The sequence below is a fragment of the Hippopotamus amphibius genome, chromosome 4 (genome assembly GCF_030028045.1).
Source record: "Hippopotamus amphibius kiboko isolate mHipAmp2 chromosome 4, mHipAmp2.hap2, whole genome shotgun sequence".
Lineage (NCBI taxonomy): Eukaryota > Metazoa > Chordata > Mammalia > Artiodactyla > Hippopotamidae > Hippopotamus > Hippopotamus amphibius.
The window spans coordinates 34,327,220-34,351,670 of record NC_080189.1 but is presented as its reverse complement, the minus strand read 5'-3'; the positions used below and the strand labels follow the sequence as shown (position 1 = coordinate 34,351,670).

Below are 24,451 nucleotides of genomic sequence, written 5' to 3'. Positions count from 1 at the left end.
ATTATAGTCAGGGATAATCTTTGCATAATGAAATCATTGGGGCAATTCGTCTATCCACTCCTACCTCCGTCCCTGACAATGAATTCCTTGTTTTTGTGGTGCCCAAATCTCCGCGTTCGCGGGTCATCGCCCGGCGGCTAACGGAGACGAGACGCGGGAGAGGCTCCTCAGAGCACAGCCTCGTGCTTTTCGCGCCGGCAGCGCGCGGGGATGCGCGCCGGGTGCGCGCCGTGTGCTCTCGGTGCGCCGGGGCCGCTGGTTGCACGGGCACCAGGAGGGGGAGACTCGGTCCCGCTTATCTCCCGCGGTGCTAACTTCAAACTGCACGGGGCGGGGGGGGGGGGGGGGGGGGACGGGGGAGGAGGAGAGCGCGCGCGGCCAGGGCGAGAAAACTTCTAGTCCACCTAGAAAGTTTCACCTTGTCGTGGGCGGGGGAGGGGCGGAGGAAACGCGACCCTCGCGGGGCCCGGCGCGGCGCGGCGCGGCGCGCGGGCGGCAGGAAGGGCGGGGGCCGATTTCCCCCTCAGGGTGTTGCCAGTCCCCACCTCAGCCGTCCTTGGACCCTCGGATGAGGTGAACGGACAGCGCGCGAGACAGACGGACACGTGCAGGGGCGGGCGGGCGAGAGCCCGAGTCGGGTTTCCTGGCCGTCCCTCCCTCCCTCCTGGACGCGCCGGGGCTGCCGCGGGCCGCGCGCGCCGATGCCCGGCTGAGTCACGGGCCGGGCAGCGCGCGGGTGGGAAGGGGCGGAGGGAGCGCGGCCGGCGGGTGGGCGGACGGGGCATTCGGCTGGGCCGGGCCGCAGGTGACCCGGAGGCCCTCGCCGCCCGCGGCACCCAGGGCGCTCTGTGACCAGATGTGGAGCCCAGCGGAGGGCGCGAGCCAGATGCGGGGCGACAGCTGACTTGCTGAGAGGAGGCAGGGAGGCGCGGAGCGCGCGGGTGGTCCCTGCGCGGTTGACTTCTCCTCCGCCGGTTCCTGGGCGCCGCAAGGTAAAACTACAGCCCCTTTCGGATCCTGCACCCCACCCTTCGCCCCGGCCCTTCTGCTCTTTGTTCCCCTAAGAGTCCTAACTGCCGTTCCAGAGGGCAAGACCAGGGAGATGGGGGAGAGTTTAGGGGCTTCAGAAACTGAAGAGATGTGGCCCCCGGGGCGAGGTCGAAACTAGAATGGGTCTTTTCGTTTTAGGGGGTTGCTTCTGACAGCCACCTGTATGACTCAGGAGAGGGGCGCTCGGGTAGGAGCTGGTGTGTGACTTTTATGGCCCGGCAAGTTTCAAGGCTGTGATCTGATTCAGCCTTTACAAAAGGGATCCGGTCACCCTGTCTCCGGGTGATGAGGCCAGCAAGGTTCGAGCGAGCTGTTTCCTTGTTCCAACCTGGCTTTTTCTGTATTACGTGGGGCCCCTTCCAAGGGGCAGGTGTTTCTGTCAGGGTCTGAATTCTTAATTTCTGGCAAATACACAGGGCTGGTTGTGATCCATCATTTTCAGTCTTACCTTATCTCTTTACTGGGACTCTGTGGAGGACATCTATCTTATTAGGTGAAATAGATTATAACCAGAGGTCAGGCGATCTGGCTAGTACTGTTACTGACCCAATAATTAAAGCACGAACGAAAGTATTTTCGCAGACTATTGCCAGTGCAGAATTTACTCCAAAGTGTGGTTTCCCATTTCATACCGTTTATGTTTTAAAAGAGCCATTTACTAATTTGGCAGTTGGAGAGAGTTCCTGTGGCTCATGCATGAATAGTTGCCCAGTGTGTTTTACCTTATCACAGTTTTATGTTCAAAGGAGCCCTGGGGCAGAATGAAATATGATCAACTCTCTTAGGCAAAATAATCAGGATACTTTAATTGCCAAGTTAAGACGGTCGATGAATATTGAGAGGATTGTAAAAACTGACGTTGGAGGGAATGTAGACTATCTGGACCCTCTCCTGAATTTTAAGAACACTGTTCACATCTTGTAGAGTTGGGTGGAGATTTATTCTGTCATTTTCATCAGCCAGACACATGCACATTGCCATGCAAATGGATTCAGAAAAAACATTATTTTCCTTTACAGCTAAACTATTATAGCTGACTAATGAATTTTTTCTGCATGAAGATGATCTAAAAATGATGTACATCGTGTTTCTCTGTGCCTCTGGGACATAAATTGTGCTTTTATGTAAACTGTAAGTGGTGCTTGGATTATTTACAGGTACATAGCTTTTCTTTCTAGCTCTAAGCTTATTGGGCTTTGTTTTAACATGTAAACTTCCATAATGTAACAGAAAGTGAGGTGCTTTGGTTCCAGTTGTAGACTGCAAGTCTGTGGTGTATTCAGTGTTCATTCTTTTTGAACTGCTGAATAATAAAGTAAAATTTACATTACTCATAAGAAATTTTTGTAGTACCAAAAATGTGGCTGATTGCCTTTAAAATTTACTGGTGTTTTAAAGATTCTGTTCAGGTTTCAAACTTAACAGTGCATAAGCCTGTAGTTATTAACCTAAATATATTTTGATTTTAACATGATGAAATTTATGGCATTTAGAAGATGATCTACTGACTGCTGCTTTTTCTGATTGCTTTGCTTACACAAATAGAGGTTTACATTAGATGTACTCTCCGTGCCTTCGGAATTAGTGGATGAGGTTTCTCTGGATGATAAAGATGTATAAAATTAACCACAGCCAGTTAGTATGAAAGTTCATATCTAGTATTTTCATGACTTTTAAACCTACAACAAAAGAAAAATGACACTTTAAGCAGGAGAAAAACTCTTACCTAATAAATCCCTTTTAAGACTATGACCCACTATAATCTTGAAATTCTTTAAAATTTGTTTCAAGGAGAATTAGACCAAGAAATACATTTCAGAAATCAATTTTCTTGGCTGTTGGTTAAAAAAAAATACTCCAAAATAGCATTAGTCTAATTTCCCTTTTGTACATTATATAATACCCTCAAATAAACTTTTCCTCAAATGTGGTCATCTCAAAACAAAGTGAACAATTCACAAGGGCTAATAATCTCTCATGACACGTACCTTTCTCTAAATGGTTGCACCAGTGCCTATGGTGACACACCCATGATGAGTATACAGTTCCCTACAAATTCAGAGCACCTCCCATCTCTCTGCCCCCTTCTTCCTTATCCCTTCCCCTTGGTTTGGTCAGAGCTGCTTCCAAGCTTTCTGTGCCCCCATTTCTTCTCTCTAATTTCACAATTTCTTCTTCACTGTCATTAGGCTCACCAGAATCATCTATGCTTTTCTTTCCCATCATCCCCAATATTTTTCTTGAGCTGCTATGTTTGTTCATGGGATACTGAATTTCCTAATTGTGCCACCTTAAGAAGGGAGAAAATACACAGAAACTCAAGTGCCAAGGAATTAACCTCCTTTACCTCACTGATATATGTTGAAACTGGTATCTTTGACACTGAGCCCTCAGGGCAGAGTTTCTTCATGGGCTTTGCTCAGTGCAAAATAAATAGTCACCTCTTAGTAATAAATGATAGATATACTGACTAATGTCAATTCAGGATCCCTTTGATGCCCTGTTCTTAACAGAGTTGCTGTCAGGCCCACATTTGCTTCAGCAAAAATAGCTAAGAACTTAGGTAAAACATCATATGTGTTTGGTATTAGAGGAACATTTTTAAAAAGGAAGAGATGAAATACCTGTCCTTGAAGAATCAGATATTCAGATAAATAAATTACATGCAAAATGGAATCAAGGTCTATAATTGTTAAGTGGACATCACAAGAGAGTGATGACCTTAGAAATCATCCCACTCGCTATTAAATAATAGAAGTTTTTTTTTTAATCAAAAGATTGGAACGTAACTCTTAAAATTTGGAAGCTGCTTCAGAGTATATCATCTTTCTGATCCTACAACAACCTTCATAGTAGGCAAGGCTGGTTTCAATATCTTAAACCTCCCCATGTTATAGACAGGGAAACTGTGCACGAGCCTAGCCTCCATGCTATCTCAGCAGCACCACAGCCTCTGTCTGACCATCAAGGAAGATTAACTATTTGAAGCATTTTCCACTGAGGTGTAAGCTGGGATCCTTAGGTTAGTGATAAAATGATGACTGTAACATTTCTAGTCTCAGGAGTTTTTCTCACCTTCTCTTTCTTCAATTCTCTTTTTCTCTCTTTCTCTTCTTGCAGTAAAGCATACCAAGAAAAAGCTCCATTCATATGTGTGGGGCATTCTCCTATTATCAGATTAAGAGCTGTGAGTAATTTTGTAATCTACTCTTCTATCAGCAAGCCCATTCTCAGATATCTCTTCAGCTGTGTTTAACAGTTTAGTATATTCCCCTTGGGATTGGTTTCAATAAAAACATCCAGTAAAATCTGACTACTTTGCTTTTTAAGGGACAAAATGAAGAATGTGTTTTTATAAGCTGTAAAATGTAATTGAGAGAAAAATCACACGTGTGGCATTTGTAACAGGAGGTGTGAGCATAGTGAAATAGGAAAAAAAACAACAGTGAACTGGCTAATCGCATACCCAGGTATATATATTTCTCCTGTGATTGCAAAATTTGTGCAAGGAGGTTTACACAGTTTACTTCTGTTGCTTTAAGTTTCTATAGAAATTATGTAGCTGTAGGGCAAATAGAAATTATATGAGTTTATGAGCCATATAGATTATATAATGGTCCATAGGATTTGAAAAGTATTTCTTCTAATACAACACAGGATTATTAGGAAATCTGGCCCAAGCAATTATGAAATATGGTCAGAGAATCACAAGTTCTAGTGAAAGCCAGGTTCTGGTACTCTAAGAATGTGATTGAGGATTTAGGCATTCAGAATAATTTATGTACCTACCAGTCATAATTCTAAACTGGCAATGAGGCAGAGAATAAAACAGACAAAAGTCTCTGGCCTCATGGTGCTCTGTTCTATGTTGAGGAAGGCAAACAGTAAATAAAATATATAAATGAAATGTATTATATGTGAAGTGATGATGAGAGCTATAAGTGGAAAGGGGAGTAGGGACTGTCAAGGATAAGAGGGAATGGCTTAGTGACTGAAAAATTCAGGAGTGGGGTCAGAGAAGGTCTTAATTCAAAAGTGGCCTTGGAGCTAGAATGTGAAGGAGATGAAGGAATAAGGCATGTGGATACCTGGAGTAGAGCTTCTCCTTGGCATTCCTTGGGAGTGTCTTTCTCATTTTTTTCTCTGGAATTGTGCAGTGCACAGCCTGCACAGCTGAACATGGAGTCCCTGGTCTTTTATGGGAAATAGCTGGACAGTGCCTGCCATACTTCGTTATAGTCTCAAAGGTGAATATGAAGGAGAGGCCCACAAGCCTTAGTTTGAGGGCAATGAAAGAAGAGAACCATGGTATTTTCTTGCATTTATCTGGTCCCATCCCTAAAGCCCATCCTCGATCAGGGATATTGCTCCATTCAGACAATTTTCCTTCTTATTTTCTACACTGTGAGCCTGGCCCAGTGGAATTTGATGAGAGTAATACCCATAGCCTTTGTTACAGATCCCTTTTGTGGTATAAATCTGGAGACAGCAAAGGAGGCAATTGCTGTTGGTTTACAGCTCCTGTCTGCTGTACTTCTTTCTTACCTTCTCACTCTCTCCTTCCTTTTTCCTTTCCAGTGTTAAACCACTGTGTTAGATTTTCTTCTTTTTTTCCTTCCCCCTTATGCCTTATCTATATCCTGTATGAAGATTTGCAAACAAGTAACCTAAATGAGTAAAACTAACCCTTTCACTAGAGACCAACAACCTGCTCAGAAAAAGTCCTGCCTAAGAGGGGGCAGCCACTGCTTGGCATCATCAGAGTTGCCGTGAGGCTCAGTGAGTTGCATGGGCCCATGTGGTGGTGTCTTTCAGATTTTCAGTAGCAAGAAATCTCTCAATTTTAAAATATTGACTCAGCATCTTTAAAATTGTGCAAGCTAGAGAGACAAAATGTTTGCAGGCCAGATTTGGCTCTGATGGTCCCACTTGCAATCTTGGCCACAACTATACCTGGCAAGTGGTCCCTTGTGTCACCCTGAGGTGCTGTTTAATTCAGCGGCATGCATGGCCAAAGAACCCCAGGACTGCTTCTGCAAAGTATTTTATCTTTGAGAGTTCTCAACCTTTTTTCCTCACTGGAAAATTAGCTTAGCAATTTAAAAAAAAAAAAAAAAAAAAGATATTTTCTAATTCATCATCTATTGGCATATACTTATTTTCCTAAACTCATCAACCCACATATTGTCTATCAAACTATGTATATTTCTAAACTAAAGAGTAATGTAGTTATTTCATTCTTAAACTGCAGCAATAATTTTCTGAAATCTAAATTCATCATAACTTTATATATAGATTTCCTATTTCATTTCCAAGTTCTCATTCAGAATAAACTTTCTGGAATACTGGTGCTTTCTCTGTTTTGTTTTGATTTTTAAGACCTGCCTGGACTTCACCAGTTTTTGTTCCTCTACCACTGAAATTCAAAACGTGCACTGTGTTGGTTTCGAGTGCCCTTTAAAAGCCATCAGGTCAGTGTTGCCATCTATTTTTCCAAAGGAATAAAAGCTCACAGGTTATGCACTGACTTGTTTCCTTTAATCCTAAAAACTCAGTGAAATACCCAGGCTAGTGGCCTTCCGGAAGGCCATTGTGTTAGAACGGAAGATTATGTACTGTATTTCTTCCTACTATTTTAAATGCAAATATAATAATATGTCATGAAACAGTGCACATATTAAGATCAGTGGCCTTTTCCTGTTTTGAAATGATCTCTTGTTCCCTGATAGTTGGAAATCTGAACCTAGCACCTAAAATCTCATCTTGGTCCAATTTTAAAGTTGGACCCAAGAGAAAGAATTGACTTGGGGGAACGAAAATGTACTCCAATTGTTCGATAAGACGTGGGGATGTTTCTGGTTTTTAATATTTTATTAAAAATATCAAGAAGAGCATTCAGAGCTAAAGACCTTTGAAATAATGTAGTTTTCACAAATCAGAGAAAGGTGAGGGAAATTTGTTTAGCAGAAGGCAGTTGTCTCCTTTGAAGCCTAATCATATGGGAAAGTAAAACTCAGCCAAGTTTTAGGTCCATAAGACAAACTATCTTTAAAAATAAATTTTGGCTTTTCTTGGGACTAATATGTGTTGAGACCAACATTTTAACTCTTAAAATTTAAACCTAGGGGTCTTTTAAAGGAAATTTAATCCATGTGTTTTTGATTCACTAAATCCTAAATCATTACCCATAAACTGTATGTCTCTCTAAGCTCTTTGATGTCTAAGAAATCTTTGAAACCATGTAAGGCCCTTTTTGTTCCAGAAAAATAGGAAGTTGGTTTTTGTTAAGGGTCAGTAAACAGCATCTTCAAAAATCTGAGTTAGGTCTAAAATCCTGCAACCATGACAAAATGGATGTTTGAATGAGTACTAATGCATTTTTCTGATGCAATGTGAAAATTGTAAGTACTTTTAAAGACCTTGCTCACTATTGGTATTCCATTGTAATCCTTCCTAACCCCAAGTAAATTATTTTGGAATAACTCCTCTTTCTATTGTAATATAAAGTCCAAATGTTTATCATTGTATCCTGGCACACAGTAGGTACTTAGTAAATATTTTGTTAAATGTTAAATGAATGACTTCTTCTTCTGCCCAGAACCTTCCAGCTAATGTCAATCTTTTTATTCAATATCAATATCCATCTGTCGTGTCTTGGAATGAGCTCTATTCTGAGTCAGTGACATGGTTCAACAAATTTTAAAAATAAGCCATGTGACTAAATATATGACATTTATTGAAATTCATTCTGTACCATGAAGCAACAGCCTTGCAAAGAGTGCTGAAAATAGGAAAGAATTTCTAGGCTAATTTGATTAAATATTCAGGTGTTACCATATGCTTTCTGAAAATTGATTTTTTTTCCCTTTTACTGTTCCTGCCATCCTCCCTCCCACCTTGGACATGCTTACTGATTGAAACAGAAAAGGGCAGATCGTTTGTATCTATAAGCAAGAGCAGCAAGTTCAAACAGGCTTGGAAAACGTAATGCTATAATCATAAGTTGCCATAATATAGGAGCGGTGAGAGGGGTACTCGGCAATAATAGTGGTGTTGGGTTTTGCTCCAGGTTACATAGATGACACATCTTTGAACTCTATTGTGTGGGGGAAAAACACCTTCTTACTGTAGTTAGATTTCCTGTTTGTGAGTGTGTATTTTCTGGTAACTAGACTTCCCATATAGAAGTAAATATGTAAATATGTAGTAAATATGTAGCTTTAAGTGCAGTTGAAATCCACATGATTAGAGTACTGAAGCCTATGGAAACAGCAACTCCTCTCTAAAAGAAAGAAAGTAGTATTTAGAAGAAGGCATAGTACTAAAGCATAGTCATTGACATTTTTCTTGATATCATGTTATGAATTTCTGACAACTCATCACATTTTGTCCCCAGAAAACCTTTCCTGATCACAAGTGTGTTGTTTCTGTATGACATTGTGGTGCCAGAATTTGTCAATTTTTTATGTCTTGGTGGGGACATAAAACTGTGCTATTATGGTCTTGAAATGGAGGTTTTCTTAGGTGAATCTGAAAGTTTGCTGAATACATATATTATCATTAAAATTTGTTTTGAAATTGTACATAGCACTGTATAAGGAGTAACTTCTTTATACAGTTTTGACATGCTTAATTTCTATTTCAGTGGTTAACCAAACCATCAGTAATAATTATATACCCATGTGTTTGTACACATTTACATTTAGAGGATTTTTTAAACTCTAAAAAGTCTCACAGCTTGATAAATGAGCAGTCAAATGCCTCTGTATTTGTATATTTGGAAAAATGTGATTCAATTTAAGACATTTTTGTGCTGTCATGCTACAAGTATAGGAAATAGATAATGAAGGAGAAGACCTGCAGGTTTTTGCCAGGGCATTGGGTCAGCAAGGTTAAAGGAAGGGAGAGGTGGGTGGATACGATTAAAGGTCATAGATTTGGGTGCATTGCAATTCATGGAGAGTGTCCCATCAGGAATCAGGCTGCCACCTTCCAAATAGGAAAAAGGCTGGTGAAAACTGAGTGGGGAATCAAGGGAAGCTCATAGGAAAATGGTAGGCACATGATAAGCAAAGTCTAAACTTCCTCCAACTCTGTCACGTGTGGTTTGATTCTGAGAGAAACTAGACTATCATCTATCCATTTCTAAATCAGACCTCTTAGTCTATCCTACCCTTAGCCATATAAGAATAGCAGGAATACATAACAGAAAAAGAAAGAACTTTTATTCTGAGTGTCAGAGGCATGTCCTGTGCACTCTTTTAGCTACTCAAAAACACTGTGAATGTAATTCTGTTTTCTCAGAAGAAATCAGAGTATTGAAAGAAAAAACAAGTTTACAAATGATATTTTACATAATTTCCTGACTAAAATTTTCTAGCATATCAGGGCTTTATAATGCATCTGTTACTGTTGAGACCAAAAGTTATAGCCCTTAAAACTGTATCCATAATTATTTTTCCATTGGGATATCATCTGCAGTGGATGTGTATTAATTAGCTTTTCTTGTGGGTATTATCTTGAGACCATTTCTTTGGGTCTTGATTGTACAGAGTTCATGCTGGAGTGTGCTTAAGAATTGTACTTCTCACATTCTAAACTTAGACAGTGGTCTAAAGAGTTGAGGAAAGCTTATATGAGGGCCTGCCTTCACTTCCTGTCTTTTTGCTCCTCTGAGAGTTTTAGGTGAGCAGCTGTCATCTGACTCTGGCCTCACATTCAGACAGAATCCCTCTAGCTCCCACCGAAGGCCACACTGTCCATAGTGAACTCACGGCCTGACCACTATCTAATTAAGATAAAGACAGCAGACAAATAGAATCATTTAGGGCCTATGTAAAACTTTGGACCTAAATTATTACCCTAGATGGTTTTTTTAAAATTGAGTATAAAAGTGTACAATAAATATTTTAAGTTCTATTTAATGATATAAAGAAGCAGCCAAAGCAAAAGTTGTTGACTAAAGAAAGCTTTCTCCCAACAGAAATGAATATGCATTTTGGACTTTTTAAAATTCACTTTCTGTCATGTCAAAATTAAGATACTTTTAAATTTTATTTCAGTCTCACTAACACATTTGGATTGTTCACTGAAATCTGTATGTCAGGGTCCAATGATTTTAAACATTCTTCTGGTTTTCAAATAGCTTACCAAAAAAATTGTCCTTTATATCACCAGAAAAGTGCAGATAAAACCCCAGACAGTTTCATTAATGACAATGAAAGGTGACAGCCCTTGAATCTATGTCATAACTTGATTAATTACTTTCCAAATGTTATTAAAGATTCTGAATGAATAACGAGGCTGGTGTTTAGAATCAGGGCCCCCTCACAATTCCTAAATGGGTTTTAATTTTCAGAGTTAGATAATCATTATATCTGATTCATTTCTTTAACATCTTTAGACTGTTGGTTTTATTGAAAAGAGAACAGAATATCTGTTTCAATATGTTTTTCTTTTCCCTGAAGTTATTCCTTACAGAGTTCAAAAATAATGGTTTTGAAGTAAAAATAATCAAATGCTGGCATTTCCTCTTAATAAAGGCTCATAGATCTGATGAATTATATAAACATTGCAAGGAATTCACTACAGAGGTTATAATTATGGGACCATTTAGTTCCCAAATCTGCCTTGCAGACTATTTAGATACTCAATGAAAATGAGCATTGTGCATTAGGATAAGTATTACCTCGAGAGAACTTTTATTCTTGTTTTGGTCATTGCCCATTTTGGCCAATCCATAGCACCAGCAAATCTGTTTACTTGTCTCTAGTCTCATTCTTACCCATTCCTACCACAGTGATTCCAAACTTCCACTATTCCCTCAAGCTCTTGAATCTCATTGGCTCCCCTTCTTCTCAGTGTAGTATCTTCTTTTATAGTTTAGAGAGTAAACAGAAGCCTAAATGGTTTCAGTGTCATCTGTTATTGTCAAATGATGAAATGGTCTTTTCAACCTATGGTCTTGATCCCATTCTTCCCCGCATCTTTGAGCACCTTGCTTCATCTGTCCCACCTTCCCTACCAACCCCTCTCATCTTTAAAATCTCCCTCGCCTTTTTTCATTGAGCCCTCACTCAACTTGCTGCTTCTAGAAAGAAAGAAAACATATATGTCACACACCCTGATAGGATCCTTAATATACAATTATCTTAAGTTTTCACTCTTATTTCTGCCTTATCCTTTAAATAAAGAATTCTTGAAAATCTCTAACTCATTTTTTCTACTATTATTCATTCTTCAACTGCTTCAATGCAAGCAGCCTCTTCCCCACTCCCAAGAAAGTGTCCTCACTCTAACGGACACTTCTGTTATACCACTTGACCCCTCTATGAGATTTGACACTATACATCTTGCTTTTCCTTTCTTGAAATTTCTCCTTAAGCTCCTGAAATACCACTCAGAGCTTTCCTTTAGCCTTTAGATATAAAATTTAGATTCTGGTCTTCTTTAGGCTTCCATCTGAATCCCTCCTTTCTCTTACTAAACATTCCCATGGGTGATCTCATTTACCTCCATGATTTCAAATACACTGATCGACCAACGGTTCACCAATTGCTATCTCTAACTCCCTCTTCTCTCAAGACCATTGTGCCCATGTTGTTAGCCACCTTAAAGATATTGCTACTTGAATGACCAACAGACACCTCAGTTATTAACTGAACTATTATTTTTGCCCCAAAACTCTTCTCTGCCTATTTTCCTTACATTTGTGTATTACACCCAAGACAGACATTTTTTTAGCCATCTTTGATTTCTGTCTCCTCCATGGTCAAAATCGATGTTGAATCATTGTCGCATAAATTTCTAATCTAGTCCTTTCTTTCTAATTATACCCATACTGCTAGAGTTTTGTTCAGGATTATTCTTTCATGTATTAATTCATTCCATTATCTATTCTTCAACAAATTCTTACCAAGTGCCATATAATGGCACTATGCCAGAGGCTAAAGATGGAGTTTATAATCTAGTGGGAGTTATGAATAAGTAAATTACAACACAACGTTATAAAGTCCAGATAAGGGGAAGCCAGGTTTGATGTATGAGCACATGGGAGAGTTCCTAATCCCTTCCTAGAAGGCAAGAGAGGCATTGGAGAGGCTTCCTAGAAAAAATGTTCCCTAAGATGAGACTTGAAGAGAGAGTAAGAGTTAACCAGGTGAAGGCGAGGGCAGAGGTGTTCCATAAAGAGGAATCTATGTGCTGAAACCCAGAGTGGGGAAGCACATGGCTTGCTTCAACAACTCGAAGAAGGACAGGGTGGCTGGAGCCTAGATTTCTAGGGAGGTGATGGCAAGTGGCAAGGCTGGAGAATTAGGCAGAAGCCAAATCATGCATGGCTTTTAAGCTGTGCTAAGGAATTGAACTGTTTTTAACCAAGAAAATGATGTGTAATCAGATTGTCTTTTTAGAAAGATATCTCCGTTACATTGGGGAACGGATGATCAGGGACAAGAATGGAGAGGGAAGACCAGGTAGGAAGCTGTTGTAATAATCCAGGCAAGAAGTGATACTGCCCTGGGGATGAATGCAGGTGGACATATATAAAATACCTGTAGGTGGGAGTCAAGCATGATGTCTTGGAAATGTGGGAAATGTTAGGCACCAAGATAGGATACAGAATGGGAGAACATTTCATGGGAGTAGATGGAGGTGCCAGAAGTTATACCCAACTGCTCCTTCTTGGTCACACTTCTCTCCCCAGCCTGTTGACGTCTGTGTGCCCCAGCACAAGGTTCTCCTGTCTTCATTCCCTACACTCCTTTCCTTTATGGTCTCATCCAGTCTCATGGCTTCTCATACCATTGATATGGTATGACAACTTTCTAATTTAAGTCTCTAGTCCAGACTTTTCTCCCTAACTCCAGGACTCAAATATCCAACTGAAAACTCAACATCTCCATCTGAATGTCTAAAAAGTATCTCAAACATGAACAAAATTAAACATCTAATCTTCACACATCCCTACCAAACTTGCTTCACCCTCCAGCTCCTTCATGTCAGTGACTGGCAAAGCCATTCTCCCTGTTACAAAAGCCAAAATCCTTGGCGTATTCTTAACTCCTTTTTTTCTCACACACCTCATCTCCAAATCCATCTGCAAATCCTTTTTAGCTCTGTGTTCAAAATATAACCGGAATTCAGCCACCTCTCATCACTTATTCCTTCCTCTTGGCGTAGGCCGCCCCCATCACTCACCTGGACTTTTACAGCAGCCTCTCAGCCTCCAACCAGTCTTACTTCTCTGTTTTAGCCCTAACCCACCCCCTCCACCCCCCCCCCACCCCAGCCACCAGCAATTTTCTCTAAAAACCTAGTCAAGGTGATTGCATTCAAATATAATCACCCCCTTGCTCAATGCTTTTCAGCGGCTTCACATTTCACTCCAATAAAAACCCAAGTCTCACAGTGGCCTACAAGACCCTGCCTGCTCCGATTCTTTGTCCTTTCTGATCTCATCTCCTAGTCACCGAGGTCCAGGCTTACTGGCCCCTTTGCTGTGCCTCAAACACACCAGGCATAGATGTATTTGGATGGCTAAGTTCTCTCTTCCTCCAACTCTTTACTTAAAAGGCACCTTCCCAGTTTTTCAAAGCTGCAGACCTCTTCCACCACCTTCGTTTCCAGGCCCTCTTGATCTCCCAATGCTACTCTTTTATTTTTGCCTATAACACTCATCAACTTATTTTTTTCACATTCTGAAACTTCTTTGTTGAGGAGAGTTAACAAGTAGAATAAATACTTTTCACATGGAGCCCTGCATTTTTTGCAGCACTTACTCATCAACTTTTAATACACCACAAGATTGACTTAATTGTTTTATGTATTTGTTGTCTGGAGCCACCTGCTGCAGAGTAAGTTCCACAACAGCAAGAATGTTCATTTTGTTTACTGATGTACCCCCAAGTACCTTGCACATATTAGGTCCTCAGTAAATATTTGTCAAATTTAGTCTCGAATAGCTGTTGAACATACAAAGTTGATGCTTGAGAGATGGGTTTCTGGACTCTTTGAAGATAAAGAGATGAAGGTGCAGATCTGGGAATCTTCATCCTATTGTAAGTCTTCATCCTCTATGATGCAGTGACCTTCCAGTATGTCTTCTGGTCTGTAGGTCCTTTCCCCTCCAGTCCACTCACCACACTGTTGCCAAGGTTGTCTAACATATAGTTATAAGTATGCTGGTTTCTATGTCCTGATTAAAACCTCCCAGTGACTCTCCACTACTGAAAGAGTGCAGACCCCTCAACAGGACGTATAAGACTTTCTGTGATGTGCCCCAGCCTAACCTTCCAGCTTCGTCCACACCCAGCTCAGCCCCCACAGCCTCTGTATCATTTACAGCTTCCTGAAGAACCCTGCACATTCTCCCCAAGGTGCCTGCATGTGTGTTCTCTTTGTCCAGAGTGTTTGTCCCCTGCCTTCACGGTGCCGGAGAAACTCGAACTTATCCTGCAAGTAATATCTTCACTCTGAAATACTCCTTGGCCCCGCCTCTGTCTGCTGTATTTAGCTCTCCTTCCCTGTTTTCCTCCAGGGATGTGCACCCATCTGGAGTGCACAACCTAAAGGACAGTAGGGCAGGAGGCTGGGACTGCCAACCAGTGGGCAGCACCCATATGGTTAAAAAGTTTTTTAATGTCTTGCCCTCTTTTCTCTCTTTCCCTGTCTCCCTGAAACATACATATCCTACATATACCCACGCAAACACACACTGCCCTGAATTATTTTTCCTTGAATTAATCAATTATATAAATGCAATCCTGAGCACAGTTGTTTTTAAGTTGTCCTAACCTTTTGGTTTATTGACTTTCAAGGATCCAGAGTGTTTACTGAGTTTTAGATATTGGATTCTGTACTTATTTTTCTGTACTGTTCTATTTTTATGAAGATGGCTTTGCTTGGCATTCTTTATTCATTTAAAAGTCTTTAAGATTTTTGTAGAAAGTTTTATTTGGTTCTTTTATTCTCCGATTACATATTGATCTCAATGTAGTGATACTTATATGCTTTTAATTTTTCTCTCAGCACTGTTAGAATTGCATTACATTCACCCAAGGAATCCACATATATACAAAGTACGGCCAGTTTTGTTATTTCTTCCATTCACATTATTTTCATGATTTCTAAAAGTTTTTTTCTACTTTGCTTGAACAGAAAATGTCATATACTAAAAAAATTCACCTTGAAAAGGGTCCCTAGTTCACTTCATTGCCAAAGAGTCTACTTGTTAACTTTAATTTCCAAGAAAAGTTCTCAGATGTGAGTAAAATAAAATTCAGAAACAGCCTAAGAGCTAAGTGCAAATAGTGTTAAAGGAGAATGCCTCCCTTGCTTGACCACTCCATCTTTCAGGGTCACAGCTTGGCCTTTGGCATCCTCCTGTGTCTCCTCTTTTTCTCTCTTTCCCTGGATGCTGATTTCTCTTTCTTTATGTGACAGCGGCCATAACACGAGTAGGGTCCACTTACCATCAGCATTCCTCTGCAGCCATTTGATTTCTGCTTTAGGTAACACCAGAGGAGAGTGATCAGTTATATAAAGTCAATCCTGAGCACAGCTCTCCCCATTTGGAATTCACCGTGCCTTGTGCCGAGGACATTTTCAAACACTGAGAGAGGAAAATGTCTGATATTATCATTAATGAGTAATGTACCGGCTTCCTCTCTGTGTCTCCCTTCAGTGGTTTACATTCTGACCTTTAAGTCAGGTTTAACCTATTCAAACCCTGTATTTAAATGCAACTGGAAGAGGTTGCTAGGCTTTTTTTTTTTTTTAAGCTCTTTATTGGAATATAATTGCTTTACACTCTTGTACAAGCTTTTGAGGTACACCACAGTGAATCAGCTGTATTTATACACATATCCCCATATCCCCTCCCTCCTGCGACTAGCCCCCACCCTCCCCGTCCCGGCCCTCTAAGGCATCACCCGTCATCAAGTTGATCTCCCTTTGTTATACAGCAACTTCCCACTAGCTCTCTGTTTTACAGTTGGTAGTATATGTATGTCTGTGCTACTCTCTCACTTTGGCTAGGCTTTTTTTTTATTTTATTTTGTGTACTTAGATGTTTCTCAAATATGATTAGTGGATTCACATTATTCAGGATTCCTGGGTTAATTGAACAAAATCTGGTAGCACGTCTGCACAATCTGAATTATAAAATTACATCTCTCCATTAGGCTGAAAAATATTTTAAAATAGTTTTATAGGATTTCAAGAATCTTAGCACTTTCTTAACATTGAAAGTTCAATCTTCACATTTTCAGGGGCAGCGAAACATTCTTATCTGACCTACAGCTTATTAATGGGACAAAAGCCTGTCCATCAATCAAGACTCTGACAGTTCAATGTATTTTCTGAATGGGACTTTTTACAATATGCACAATTTTAAAACAAATGTCCATTTATTCTTATTTCCCAGAAGTTGAATACTTTTAGCCATTCTTAAAAGGACAAAGATATTTACTAACAGATTATGACTGTGCGAGGGATAATCTTGAGAATACAATGGAATTCTGTTCTTTTTATCTTTACTGTTACCATATCAGAGTTGGACAATGATCTCAATCATATGTTACAACAAGAAAATGAAAGTTGGCTTTTTCTTGTGCTATGATTCGGTCATTTTCAACTTCTAAAATGTTTATTGGAAGAAGGGATACAATGTTAGATAAGAATCTGAATAAGAGCACTATTTGGGTCTCTTTCAAAGAAACAACATTTGTGTAATAATCAAGAGTAATTGTTTAGAGGAACCACTAAAACAATATTTATAACACATGAAAATTATTTTTGTACCATGTTTAACTTTTCTCCTATAACAGCCTATATATGAATTTTAATAAGCTTTTTATTGTAAACAAAGTGTACATATTAATATAGGAATACTTTTTCTGTTTCAGGAATTTCATATCAGTGACAGATTGCCATGTACACTGTAACTTTTCTCTACAAGCACACAAATCTTTTCCTTGATTTTTTAGTAAAAAAAAATCTTTACTTCCTTTTACATAGTTATACCTTCGCATGATATTTAAAACTACCTATTAGGAACAGGTTACCCTGATAAATCACTTTGAAAACAGCATGTTTTCGACACACAGCAACAACAACAAAAAATGTATGCAGTTTTGCAACATGTATGTGCTACAAAAACCTTAAAAATACTGTTCTACTCCAACAGATAAGTAGGTTTGGCCAAAATATTTTCAATCTAAGTTATGTTATTAAAAAGGATGATTATTACCTTATTTTTCTTCATTTCTTACAACTCATATTGTCATATAACATACATTCATGAGACATACTTATACTAAAAGAAGTATTCCTTGTTTATCTGAAATTAAAATTTAACTGAGCATCCTATGTATTCATTTCCTAAACCTCAGTGGGGGCATGAGTTTGCTCTTCTTTAAAGAGGTAAAGTAATAGTTCCTTATTTGTTGTTCTTCATTAGTGTGGAAGGCCCTTACCATGGCCTTTGTCTTGGAGGACAATTTAAGAAGGATTTCAGGAACTTGAAACAGCTTTAGAGGAAAACCACAAGCTGGCCAAAGGGTGGGAAAATAAGAAATAACACTATTTAAACTGTAGATGAGAGGGCTAAGGTGATGAAACAGCAAGTATTTGGAGTGGGCTCAACCAGTGGACTGTGCCAAGTTCCTCATTTTTGATGAGGGTATGCAGAAACTGGCTAAGACACTACTTCAGAAGATAAGCATGGTAGCTACATTTATTGAATGCCATTGTATGCTGCATAACTGAATGTCAGTGTTTCATAATTCATCTCTAACCCTCCTGGTTAGCCCACAGATGTGTACCATTATTATCCCCATGTCTTAGATGAAGAAACTGACACTCAGGGTCAGAAGGTATGTAAATGGTAAAGCCCAGATTCACATCACGCTGAAGTATGATGACACCAAAGCCCATACTCTCTCTGCTACACCCACCTCTTCTCCAGAAGGCTTATGAATTATTGGAAACAATGTTGTCAAGCAAACTAGTCTGTAAATATTAGACATAAGATTAACTCATGGGTATTTTGAGTCATTTAAATGTGGTCATGTAAAAGAGCAGTTGTGTGAGCTGAAAAATCCTGAAGACTTCTTCAGTCCTTTTGACTTTCTGTTAGAAATCACTGTCAAGGTAGTGTCTGGCTACATTAGAAGGGATTTTTAACATGCATTGTTTTATCTTTCTAAAGTCAGCTTAGGTTTTTTGATGAGAATAACACTAAGTGTTGACGCTTTAGGCCTAAGAATCAAATGTTCAACAAGGCATGTTTTAAAATTTGCTTTCTCAACAGCCCAGTAGATCTGTCACTTTTCAATTTAGGTTACACATTTAGATTTTTAGCATTTATCTTGCAATCTTCAAACCCACAGACTATAATTTTTAAGGGTAGAAACTCTCAGTATTTAAACAAGGGCATGGTATGCAACTGGAGCTCACAAATATTTGATTAATATTATGTGATATAATACGACTCTTCATAAGCAGTGAGTGTTTATAAATACAGTATTTTAAGTGTCATCAGGAATCTCCTATTGGGATCTTCTTTCCTTAAATTTGTTTTTATGGGCCTACTTTTAAAATTAATGGAAATGATATAAATGTAGAAAGGGCTAAGAATTTTCCTTAGGATTTCACTCTGGCAAGTCCTCCTGGAGAATTTAACCATGACTGTTTTTATGACTGCAATTTCCTTAATACAGGGCCTCGGACATTTTCCATCATCATAAATCCCTTTTATACACTTAAAAGCAGGACCGAAATGTTTTCTAGTTTTTATATCCTGACTCTTCACTTAAATACATTATTTCTACTTTGAGATTATGTTAAGTAAATATTGTAGAAGAATTTGAAACTATAGAGCAGAAAAAAACCAGTATAGCACCTCAGAAATTTTAACTACTAAATATATTTCCAAATGCAGAGTGAAATATTTAAAGTAATTTTTCAAGTATATAAAGAAACCATCTTTTCCAATTACTTGAATATTTACAGAAAGTTGCTTTTATGCACTTGGCTGTGTTTGAATTCACAAGTTTGTAGAATCTTTGAGTGGACATTGTTTGGTCAAGACTTTTTCAGGCACAAGGAATAAAAGAATTACAGTGAAACTGCTGATGAAAAAAAGAAAGAAAGGAGGAAAGGAAAAAATTTACTATTTCTCACTAGCTGAAGACATCGTGGATATAGATGCTTGAACAGTAGCATCAGTGGCCTGCCTTTCTCCATGTCTAGGATTCCCCTACCTCTTGGGTCACTTTTATGCTCAGGCAGTCTTTCTCCACACAGTGACAAAAATGGTCATCAGACACTACAAGTTAACATCATCCTTAGTGCTGGTGATTTTTGAGGGAGATCCCTTCTCAGTATCTATATTAGACCCCAAAAGACTCTGGTTGGCCTTCCTTTAGTCATATGCTCACCCCTGTCCAGGCTCCGGGTCAAAGGAATAGGATCCACTAAAAGGCCAGCCTGGTTTGCAAGCTCACCTTGCGGTGAGGAGATAAGCCATGTGATTGACAGCCCCATTAGATAGAGAAGAGTTTTCAAAAGAGTTGCCAGTAGTAGAGTGGGGGCTGGGCAAGTAAATGCAGAAAATTTTTTCAAAATATTGTGCCTTTAGAACAAAAATCTTTTCCAGGAAATGCGAATAATTTGAAACAATTCAAATAAGCATCATACTTCAAAAAAAATTAGAAATACACTTATAAGAACTAGGTTGCATGTTTGTCATATTTTAGATAATATTTTATTCTCTTTTAATCTCAGTTTTGTCGTGAAAACATGGGAGTTTTCCCTGAGAACATAGAAGTAATGCTTACCTTCTAAGAAGATATTCAGATTAGTAGAAATGATGTAATTGACAGCATCTTGTAAACTTTAAAGTACTGTCTATATAGTTATAAAACATTATGATTTCTAAGAGAATCAATTCCTAGAGACAGCAGAGTTACCCATGTCAAAGTTTTTAAAGTCTCTCTCTTATAAAATCTATTCCATGACACCTGTTGCATTTTTTCATGAGGCATCAGTACTTGTTTACAACACGGGTATATGCTTTGAGACAGGTTTTTGCTGACAAGGACAATGATGGTGACAGTAGTAGTGGTGATAGGCACAGGTAGTTACTCAATAAACTATTAGAGAATTAAATATATTTTGAGATTTCTAGGGCATGAAAAGCCCTATGTAAGCTAGTTAAATGAGAAAACTAGAGGTAGGTAGATGGCAGACAGAGTTGAGTAGGTGGTCTTACCATTACGTTAAGCTGGTATTGTAGCTAATAGAGCAGTCCTCTTTAAAGGAAATACCCCTAAGTACTAATAGTTTAATGAGCAAGGTGCCATTGAGATAATCACTCCCAGGAAATGTTTTGCCAGTGAGATTATCTTAACTATCAACTGAAAAGAAATAAAGAAATGTTTTATGAATGATTCAGTTTCACCTGCTATGTGCATGACATTTTAAGAGAATGAATTAGTCAGTCTGTTTGAATCATCTTTATGTGTTCCTTTTAGTAAGGAACTCAAAGTTGGTTAAATGGCCAACACTATTTCAGAAAGAAAAAAAAGAAAAAACAAACAGTAAAAAGACATTTTCTATTGAAAGCCTGATCCAAGCACATCACAGGAATAGATGTATCAAGGCAAAAATATATGAAAGATGGAAGTATTTCTGGAGTCACTCCCAATATAAATATTAAAATTGCTCACACAGCCTGATCTGGCAGATGATATAGATGGAGAAGAGAAAGCAATATATGCCAATTCAATGGCATTGGAATAAAATGTAATTGTAGAAAAACAATCTCAGAGTTGAAAATTATCAGAGTTGGAAAATACTTCAGAGTTCATTGGTTCAACTCAGAGGTATGCTTATAAGTATTTTAAAACCATCCCTCCAGGGGGAAAAAGCCCTGATTTGTAGTGTTTGCCAACTTCTATGGTGTAAATACTCCCACCATGGCCGGTTTCAAGCTACCAAGATGAAGTCACTGAATACGAGTTGAGAAGAGATACACACGATAGGCCATCATTAACCAGTTCCAGAGGGCTCCAGCACACAGCTTGTTCAACACTATAATTTTACAAATAAAAAAGCAGCTAAGGCCAAAGGAGTTGGGTGACTGACTTTGAGTCATACAACTGTTTAGCTGCACTGCCACAACTAAAACTCAGGTTTCCCCCCAGACTCCATGCTGAGCTTCAGTATCATGAATGCATTGTAAGCAAGTACTACGACTGATTGATTAGTAAACCTGCCTGACTCCCTTAGCCTGGTTAAGTTCCCCTTGAGGGGCTTCCACAGACATTTCCACATTGAGTTTAAACTGTAGTCTGTTTGTCTGCCTCCCCTACTAATCTGAGATCTCACTGACAATTGGAAAGTGTTCTATTTATTTTTGGATCTTCAGCACTCTGCACAGTATCTGGAACACAGTACACGCTCAAAAAGTATTTGTTGAATGCATGAACAAGCCATAATAGAGTATATTTGTTGGCCTACTATGTGTCAAGCACTGCTCTTAGTGGTTTATATGCATTAACTCATTGAATCCTCAGAGTAACCATCACAACTGAGACAGATACTATAATCACTCCTGTATTTCAGATAAGAAAATAGATGCTCAGAAAAATCTACCCAAGGTCACACAAACAGTGAATGGATTCAAACCCTGCAGTCTGTCTCTAAAGCCTGTGCACTTGATCACTCTGTGCACGCTGTCAGTTAACTGGTGGTGTCATCAGGGTGCATAGCTCAGCAACAAATAACTTCCTAAAGTATTCCTCCATTCCTTGTGAAGGACACAAACATTTCCTGGAGAAAATCTAATCTGACCAGCACATACCATTGTTAATGGGGAAGGGCCTTAATTAATTGGAATGATCAATAAAACAGGATGTTTAAGTTTTCTCATTAGCTGAAGATTGAGCAGAAACCCATATTTTAATTAAAAATTCTGTTTTGGGGCCCTAGTCCTATATTTTTGCTTTAATAAAAAAAAATTTTAATTAACCTTTCTTTGATTTCTCAACCTGAAAAATGACATCACCATTTGCTATCAAGAGAATGTAAAGAAAGTATAGGAGTTTGGCTTACTAACTCCAGGGGTATTCTGCAGAGTTTTTTTCTTAAATAGAAAAAAATGTTCTCCTTCCCTACTGGTTATCTTATGATTTGCCATCTCATCAAGTGAGATAACAAAGAAGCCCATTGATGCATTTGTACATTTTCTTGGCTTCTAGTTGACTGAAGTTTGGTACAGTAAGTCCCCTACATACGAACCTTCGTGTTGTGAACTTTCAAAGACGCAAACATGCGTTCGCATGTCCAATCGCATAAATTAGTTCACGTATCTGGCATATGTTGTCACATTCGTGCATCCTCTACAAGTAGTTGTGCTTTTGTGTACTGTACTGTATAGTACTGTATAGAGTACAGTTGTACAGTACCTTTATTTCAAGCCCAGGATGTCTGGAAGAAAATGTAAAAGCATCAGTGATGCAGCTGGTACTGTACTGTACTTTTCAAGGTACTATACTGTAAAATTAAAAATGTTTTTACTTTTTGTGTTTGTTTTTATGTATTATTTGTGTGAAAAGTATTACAAACCTATTACAGTACTATATAGCTGATTGTGTTAGTTGGGTACCTAGGCTAACTTTGTTGGACTTAAATGAACAAATTGGACTTACGAATGCACACTCGGAATGGGAACTTGTTCGTATATAGGGGACTTACTGTACCATGAAAGACTTAAGATATTAACCTTATTTTTTTAAACATAATACCTCAGATTTTTTTAAGATCATTTTGGAGGCTCTCTCAAAAAGCCTAGAAGAAAAAAGTCACTCTCACTCTACACTGCATTGATGGATGTCAAGTAAGATGCAAATTGGTTGTAATGCTTTTTTTTTTCCTTTTGGCTGTGATAGGTCATTTATTTCCTTATTATTTTTCCTAGAGAAAATACAGTGATAAATTATGTATTAGGCTAATGTTCTCAATTCAGAAGAAACACTGATACCATTTTGAGAAGTGCATTTAATTTTTCCACATAATATATTTTAGAAGGTTTAGACACATGTTTGGGGTTTGTTTGGAGTTTGTATTTGTCTTCTAATAGAACCGCTTGTCCCAAATCCTTTTTTTCTACTCCTTGATATTCCCTCCACCAGAGCCAAAAATTTTTAGTATACCTCAAAATAGTGAGACACATATACAAAAAACAGCAAATTTATGTGTATATATATATACATATGTAACAATCATATAGTTATATATGTGTGTATATATATAAACACACACTATATACACTATGTAACAAACACAGTACTTTCAAAGGTAAGATCTCTTTTTGATACTTAAAGCGGTCATGTAAGGCTTTTGGACCCTGGGACTCAGAGGTGAATGAATTGCCTAAAGTCACACAGCTAGAGAGGGAAAGGGCCAGAACCAGAGCTCTGTCTGACTTCTACTCCAGTGCACTCTCCCTCTTAGCTCAGGAAGCTGCCTCAGCATTGGTGAAGCATTCAACAGCCCGGACAGACTCCTGTCAGTCAGACGTGAGATTCAATCTGGTTCTAACTATGTGACTTTTGGCAAGTTTGCTCATCTAGAAATGGAGAATAATACTACTTCCTACTCCACAGGGTGTTTATGAAGAATATATCAGAGAGTTTAGCAGAATGCCTGGCAAGTGGTAAGCACTCAGTGCATGTTATTGTTAATTTTATTATTATATGGTTTATACCTCATTGAAGCTCTGCCTTGCCCTCTGGTCCAACTATAATTTTGAAGCCTATATCCCCAATCAGATGCCTGAAAATCATTGTGTCCTTGACATTCTTTCTTGGGTTTCTTCCGTATCTCATGAATGTGAAGAGGAAGTCATAGACACTGTGTCTTATCTTCAGGAAGCCCTCAAAGCTACTGTACAATCCTTTCTTTCATTTCTTGCTGTCCTCAGATTGCATGCCCTGCTGTAGATATTCTAAACCTCCTCCTTCACCCTGAAGTCCCTTGTCACTCCTCTGTAACTATAAATTTCAGCAGATGGTCATATACCCTAATTTATTTTTAGAACATTGAAATCATATGCCCTAAACTCCTTAAATGTCCCTATGTCTTTATCTGACTTCTCATCCTCTCATGCTGTCTCAGAAAGGGTGACTTCTCTTCTGTTTCAGGACTCTTGGAAATGCCTCTTTTTGATCCCTTGGAATGTTGATTGGACGATTTTTATCTCCCTCATTTGCCCTTTTTGTTTTCCCCACTTCTCTAGACTCAACTACTTGCATTTCTCCTGATTGTGTCATATGTTCTTTCCTGCCACTATATCTTTGCACAAACTGCTCTTCCACTAGGAATTTCCATTCCTAAT

General features: G+C 38.9%; 1 protein-coding gene across 3 annotated transcripts in view; it reads left to right on the top strand.

Moving 5' to 3' along the window:
• Window positions 1–419: 419 nt before the first annotated feature.
• Window positions 420–24,451, top strand: part of MET (MET proto-oncogene, receptor tyrosine kinase) — a 114,709-nt gene continuing 90,677 nt past the window's right edge. For 2 of the 3 annotated variants that reach the window (XM_057731236.1, XM_057731235.1), the window contains exon 1: window positions 420–992. The gene's annotated coding sequence lies outside the window, so the exon portion shown is untranslated. The remainder of the gene's footprint in view (window positions 993–24,451) is intronic. The other variant, XM_057731237.1, reaches the window with a different exon arrangement.